Source organism: Xiphophorus maculatus, chromosome 5 (assembly GCF_002775205.1).
Source record: "Xiphophorus maculatus strain JP 163 A chromosome 5, X_maculatus-5.0-male, whole genome shotgun sequence".
Lineage (NCBI taxonomy): Eukaryota > Metazoa > Chordata > Actinopteri > Cyprinodontiformes > Poeciliidae > Xiphophorus > Xiphophorus maculatus.
The window spans coordinates 30,501,927-30,509,642 of record NC_036447.1 but is presented as its reverse complement, the minus strand read 5'-3'; positions in this window follow the sequence as shown (position 1 = coordinate 30,509,642).

The window sequence follows — 7,716 nt, the reverse complement described above, 5'->3', positions numbered from 1 at the left end:
ATTTTATACTAAGGCATAAAGAGGAAAAGGTTCTTTTGTTGAAATCAATCCACAGCTTCCTGTGACTCATGGCTGGATGAAACTTTCTTTTGAGCTAATATTTAAGCAACTTCCTCTGCAACACCCATAGAGAAAACTACTGAACATAGTCATTACACTATGTGGTTGCTACATGTCAAAAACAATGGAACCGATAAGGAACAATTCCAAAACTTTTAAAGCAGTGGTTCATTTCAGTTACAAATAACCACTCTTCTAACTTCCTCCTAAAGCTAGCTGTGCTGCACTTCTGAAGTTGGTTTGTCTCAAAGAAAAATGAGTGACAGACTTGAGTTGATGTGTTTTCTCTTGTTCCCCTTTACAAGGTAATGTTTCGGTCTGCCTTCGTCTGTAAAAGGAGGACAGACCAGAAAAAAAGCACATATTGATTTGACTAAAATGGTTTTTCTTTCTGTCCCTTTGTATAACAGGATTACAGATAACATTTGCTCTAGTTTGTTCCTAAAAAAGGGATTTGCCTCTTAACGCCCTGTTTCAGCCAGCTGTACAGCAGTGCTAGCATTGGATGATCTTAAACAGAAACAAGTGAAAGTGATGTTTGAGTTACAATGCTTTTATGTGACCTTTTATTCAACATGTACAAAACAAAATAGGTTTGTTTTTCTAACTTCCTGTTGCAGCTAGCTGTTATGCTAACCATCTAATCTTGGAAACAAACTCGGATTTGGCTTGACCAAGTACTTTTCCCCTCTACCTTCTGTATATCACGTAACTTTTAGTATCTCATTGAATGAAAAATGTTTCTTCTACGTGGATAGAGGTACTACAGTGAGTTGTGACCCCAGCAACTGTACTAATGCCTGATACTCTTTTAAGATGGAAAAAGTGTTTTGTGTCAAAAAATTGGACAAGAAAATACTTTTCATTAAAGTAACCAGAATTGAAGGTAAGTAAGTTTTGCCAGTTGGAGGAATTTCTGTCTCCCGTTTTGCTGGCTTAACAGCTAATTGTGGCTTTTCCTGAACATACTGGTATGAGCGTGAACAAGGGGAAGGAAACATACAGATGAACCCAGGTTTGTCTCCTGACGTTTTACCCTGACTAAAGCATCATGCTTATGCTTTCTTTCTTTTCCATCATGAAGAATATTTGGATTTTCCATTGGTTTCAAGCAGAGTCATTGGAACTACTGAAGTTAATTTACATTGTGTCAATTCCCAACAAGTCTCATCTCAAGTCACTTAAAAATGATTAGTGGGTTTAAGGGATAGACCCATTTAATAAATTAGAATATTATTAAGAGGTTATGAGCTTTCAGTAACTTAAACACATTTAGATTAATTCCAAATTGGAATTCCAATTTGTTTGGAATTCCAACAAATTCCAAAATTTGTTGGAATTTTAATTAATTCCAACAAAATACAGAAATGTTTTTTTGTTTAGACTTCTGTTAATGTTTTTTCCGCTTCCAGCCAATGGAAAAATTTTTTTTTTAAACTATATTTAAAAAAAAGCATTAACACAGAAATGAGAATTTCATAAAAAATTATGTTGAATACCTACTTAAAGTTTTTTTTTTTTTTTTTCCAAAAGGTACTTTGATGGAGAACGCCGTGGTGGCGTAGCGGTTAGCGCGACCGTATTTGGAGGCCTTGAGTCCTCGACGCGGCCGTCGCGGGTTCGACTCCCGGACCCGACGACATTTGCCGCATGTCTTCCCCGTTTCCTGTCAGTCTACTGTCATATAAGGGACACTAGAGCCCACAAAAGACCCCCTGGAGGGGTAAAAAAAAAAAGGTACTTTGATAAATGTCCCTCACTGGAAAGCATATTGTAATTTTTTAGATTAATCATTATTTACAAATATTACTAATCAAATTACAGATGCATTTGGATTCAGTTAAATGCATTTGTGATCTAACTATAATTACAACTGTTGAAGACGCTGGAGTTTGATGCTGCTGTCCATCACATATATTTCCATCTCATACACAATCTACTGACAAAGTTGATTTTTGGCAAAAACCACTATGTCACCATTGTTTTTTCAAGGGGTTGAATTGCTATTGCTGCCGGCACAATGGCAGGAATTTTCACCAATTGTTGCTCTTCTGCACGTCTGCGGCTATGTGGAGTTGCAGGGTGAGTCACACGTTCATGTACCAGTTCCTTATGGGAAATCCTCCAATTAACAGTCATAATCAATGAAGAGGGGCTTTGCAACTGAGTCAAGTAGATCCCAAGACTTAAGTTTCAGTTGCAATGTACGTCAAATAAAAAAAGCCGCTGTTTCGATGACTTAAGGGTTTTACAGATCTTTATCTGTTTATCACTTAACTCCAGATGAAATTTGGGACAGGTATTGAATCATGGATTTAACCCTGTTCCTCTATTTTTGGTTAGTTATACTGACTGGAAGGCATCTTATAATAACTAGGGAAACTATACACTTGACTAATTGATCTTAATTCAAGGAAACTATTTTTTTTCTTCACCACAAGTCCCATCTTTCCTGTTGAATGGTGCTGTGATGAGATCAGCGTATTGGTTTTGAATAATTAAGGAAGTCTTCTGATGTTTGTTGTGTAAAAACTCTGGACTAAGGGATGAAATTAAGGATGCAGAAATCTCTTTTCCCCAGCCGCCCAAATGCCTTTAGATTTCTACGTCAAATGCATTTGGCTCTAAAGCTGAAGCATTTTCATGCTTTCTTATAAAAAGCCCAAATGACTAATAAGGAAGAGGAAGTGAGGTAAGGTCGAGTTCATCTCTGCTTCCTCTTAACTTGTACTGAGAGCTGCTGCACATTAAAACAGTGGGATTTCACTATGAGTTCCAACCCGATGAGTATTGTGGTAAAACCTCATACAGGAGAAGATGCTAGGTTCTTTTTAAAAATTTTTATTGTGCTTGCCAGAGCTACCACATATGACTCATAAATCATTTCAGGTATGAATGACAGTCTGACTGTTTGTAGTTTGCGTTTGCTCTCAGTCAGTGCTGATGTAATTTTGGACCTACCACATTTAGGCAAATCTACGCAAATGTGGACGAGTCAAAAACACCCCGAAAAATTGTATGAGACACAAACGTAGGACGTGATCTAAATAAAATGTGATAATGGAACAGATTTGTTTTTGACATCTGCAGATGGGCGCTCTGAGTTGATGCTATTAAAAATAAGAGTAAGTTAAACTTCCTTGAACCAAGAGATTCCTACAAAAGTTTCCCAAATGGATGTGTAAAAAGCAAACGTGTGCTCCACAGATCGGCCTGACAGTGAGTGGAGGTGGGGGCTGATTCTTGTCTCTGTAGGTTAATTTAAAGGAATGAGAGACGCTTTTTAGTTTGAAATAAGAATGCTGTTCTTTTCATTCCAAAAGTGCCTGGAGCATCTCAGGATGGCGTACAATTCCAACGAGGGAATCCCCTTCTTCTTCTTCTCAGGCTAAAATCTGCCTCAGTGAAGTTTAGGTGGCTGATGGCTTAAACCATTGACTTCCTACCAAGAAAAAACGAAAAGAAGCAATTTACATTAATACCCACTGAGTCAATCAATAAATATTGAATCAAAATGATCTCCTTATGGCCACAGCAATCCGTTTAGTTTGAATAAACCTGTATGCTGTTTTGGGAATTTCCACGCAATGGAGGGAAATTCCCATTCTTTTAGGATTCACATAAGATTAATGGTTGTATCCATCCATTCTGTGTTTGCCTGGATAAGTGTAAGGCTAAAGTTTTTTCCTGTCTGGGTGTACGACAGCTACCTTCAGTTGCTTTGAAAACCAGTTTCTGACAGGAACTGATCCTCTGCTGTAACCTTTCTCTTTTTTTTTCCAAAAAAAAAAATCTTTGTTTCTTAGAAAAGTTCCCAGAGACTCAGGTGGGGACTTGTGACCTATTTCTTTCCACTCTGAGATGGGTGGGTTGAGCACTTGTGTGGAAGTTCAGTCACTTTTAGACTCTGTTGTAAGGCGTAGGAGGGAGCTGGCGGGGGGAGAATCCCCAACAGAGACCTCGTGGCTTTTTTTTTTTTGTATGTCAGCTCCTCTGTGTGTGTGTGTGTGTGTGTGTGTGTGTGTGGCTTGCTTTCAGACAACATTTTCAAACTGCCCTTTATTAAAAGCCAAATATGGAAGCAGTGCTTCCGTGGGTACATAAGATAAAGTCTTATTAGTGAAATCAATGCATTGGAAATCTTTTAACCTCCAGTATTTCCCCTTCGTTGTTAATTATTGACATGTGATACCATTGTAAGACTCACTGTAAGGCTTGGATAATGTGAGGTAATCTTGAAATCACATAAAGCTGCTTTTAATGGTCTCAAATATTTTTTTATAAGACAAAAATTTCAATGTCAAAAGTTTGTAAAATATTTCATCAGAACTGCTTTGGATAATAGAAACTCTACTCTCAGTATAACTTCTCCAGCACAGACCTTTGCTATCTGGTAGCCTAGCTAAAATGCTAAATTAGCTGTGATGTCGGGTAACTGTACAATCAGAACTGGCAACATGAAGTGGGTAAGACTGCCTGAGCAACACTTCACGCCCCAGTGTAAGGAAATGAAGGACCAGGTGAAAAATAAAATCATTAAAATCACTGAAAATATCCCATGGGGCAGTTCCACGGCTAGAACCACTTCTGAGCAAAAAGAAGAGCAATTCTTGTCTCATATTAGCAAAAAAACACCAATGATGATGCCAGAGACGTTTGGGAAAATATTCTAATAAAACAAAAGTACATTTTTTGGGGCATTTTAGAGAAATTCCCCGCCATGCTGACAATCAAACATGTTGGTTTGCAGTGTGTTGCTGATTTGCTGCTTCAGGAACTGAATGACTTGCACTGAATGGCTACGAAAAAAAAATGAATTGAAGGTTTTTCAAGAGGCCTAGTCAAAGTTGGGATTTGATTTGGATTGACATGCTGTGATGTGATGAGGCCTTAAACGGGTCGTTCATGCATGAAAACACTCCAGTGTGGCTGATTAAAGGAATTGACCCAGATTGACGCATCTTTGTAAGGCTGCATCTAAATAAACCACAAAACAATTCATTATCAATGTGAAAGTGATGTTTCTATCATCATTCTGTTTTACTTATGTTAGTTTGTTTCTCTTTCTCGTAAATATCGACATTGATCTGGATCGGCTGGTCCAAATTTAGTTATTAAAACCCTTTTCTACCATGTTGCAGGTTGCTGTAAATCCTTTATCATAAACTTCTGGTCTGAAGCTGGAGTTCCAAGCAGACCAGCTCATGCTCCTTGTTTCTTTCTCTTAATTTATAATGATCAATTCCTGTGATCCATATTTCAAATGTCTTTTAACTAACAAACCTGATAGGCGATCTGCTGCAGAATTACATAAAATCGACTTTTTGAGATGTGCATCATGTCATAATGTTATCCCTTCATCAAAAACATACTTGGGGTGTTGCTTTTGCTATTTCATGCACATTTGAGAAATCCTTTAATCTCCATGGCAACCATCTGGCTGTGTAAAAGGTCTGGTGGGGTGGAGCGCTGCTTCAAGGACAAAGCTCCTCCTGGAAGCTGCAGGTTCTAAGCTTCTGAGCAGGCCCCCCCCCCGGGACTCCGCCACCCAGCTCCTTCAGACTAGCCAGCAGCAATTAGCAAACACCTAATTGTGCTGAGCTTGTTATAGGATGCACTTTTCCATGCAACGCGCGCAAAATCATTGTTAAAGAATTAACAGAGGAGTAATGTTGTGTTGACTTCTTAGAGGCAACCTGTTGGAAAGAGCAGGAGTTTCTTAAAGAGACAGGGGCCCAATTTCAAGGCACTGTCAATTATTTTAAGTCATACACTATATACACAGTATTTTGACATTTAATAACTGAAGGCAACATAGTTACTTGATTGAATTATGAAATGTGTCTAGAAAACACATAGCACTGCTCCTTTAACAGAAATAGTGCACTAACAATGTGGGGGTTGTATTCTACAGCCCAAAACACCCGACATGTGGTGAAATGTTGCAAATGGTGGAGTCTGATAATTAAGAAAAAATGGTATAAGTCAATGCCTACAACCCCTAACATACTAAAACAATCCTGCAAGACAAGTGGGGCTTTTTTTTATCTTAAGAGACTGACTAAATCAGGCAGAAAACCTCTTCAGGTTATGTGTGCCAAAGGTCACTTGTCATTGTGTTGAATCATGTGGTGTAATGAGTTTTTCCTATGACACTTATGGAAACCATTTTTTTTTTTTTGTCCACGATTCTGAATTTTTCATGCGGCATTAAAAGTCGTTCTGCATTGAGTGAATGCATAGTGGCTGCTGGAGTTCCCATGTGCCGTAATGACCAGGTTTTTTATTTCAAATGTGACCTTGAATGTCGCCATATTCTTCGCAACCCCAGAGCGCAGATCTGACCCCAGATAACACACCTGCTGTCGCCAAGAAGCAACACGTGTACGGGTACGCACGGCGGCACGCCAACTTGTTTGTGATGTCTATGTCAGAAAACACGCAAGAGTGTCAAGCAAGGACTGAAACATGTGGCTACATGCCTGCTGGGTACGAGGGATTGCTGTAAAATCAGAGACACGACGCCAGGGCGACGTGTTGGTCAGCAATGCGAAGCAATCTGCTGGGTCTCCTTAGGGAGAAACATTTTAATCCACTTTGAAGAATCGATTGAGTTTATTGTACTGCACTAAACTGAATTGAAAAATCTTATGTCTGACTGAATTTTTTTTTTATTGAAATCATTCCATAACAGCTTTAGCTACATGTTTAGAGTTGTTGTCCTGATAGAAAGTGAATCTCTGCCTCCTCAACTCTGACCAGCTGCCCGGTCTCCCACACCATGATGCTGCCACCACCATATCTGACCAGAGCTATTATTTCCATGTTTTGCTGTGTCCAATATGTTTCCAGCTGAGGTGTGGATCTGTGCAGCTCCTCCACAGCAGGCCTCTCACCTTGCCCCTCCTCTCAGTTCTCGGTAGGGTTGTATCCTCACGAGATCTTCAAAGTTGGGATATTGTTTGATCATCTGAGGGTGTTTAAATGCTTTTAACACCTGTCTGCCGTGTTCTTTGGTTTTCCGGAAGCTGTTTGTTCTTCAAGCAACTTGAGGCCTTTGCAGGACAGCTGGAGTCACACTGAGGTTCAATTCATCTGTTTACTCATTAGACACCAGAATGGCTTTGGGTTTTTATTTAGGGGTATCAGATGTGGATTTGTAAAGTGGGGAAGTGCATGAATTTGTGATGCTCTGTCACATAAAAATGTTTTGTGTTTGCAGTGTGACTCGAGGGACATAAATGAAGTCGGTGTGAAGTTCACCAAACACCAGCCACAGCCAGATAACTTATGTCACAAACATATCAGCAGTTCCTGGTGTTCTTCGGTTTCATTTTGGTCTAGATTAAAAACGTTCCATTGTCTGAGCCGACATCAGCAGGTACAGCAAGTGATCGCTCTCTCAAACACACAAACGTTGTTTGGCTTTGTCTTCTCTTCGCTCTGCAACTGCCTACTTCCTTTTTTAAAAACAGGGGATGTCCAGCTTCCTGTGCTTTGCACACTGAACCCAAGACAACTGATTCACCGAAGGGAGCGCCCGCCCGCCCGCCCGCCCGCCCGCCTCTGCCGGGTTCGTGATACTTCACAGGGTCTGATTTATACACCGACCCATCTGCAGGCAGTTGTTGAGGTTTGGGCGTGACTCTGGCTCAT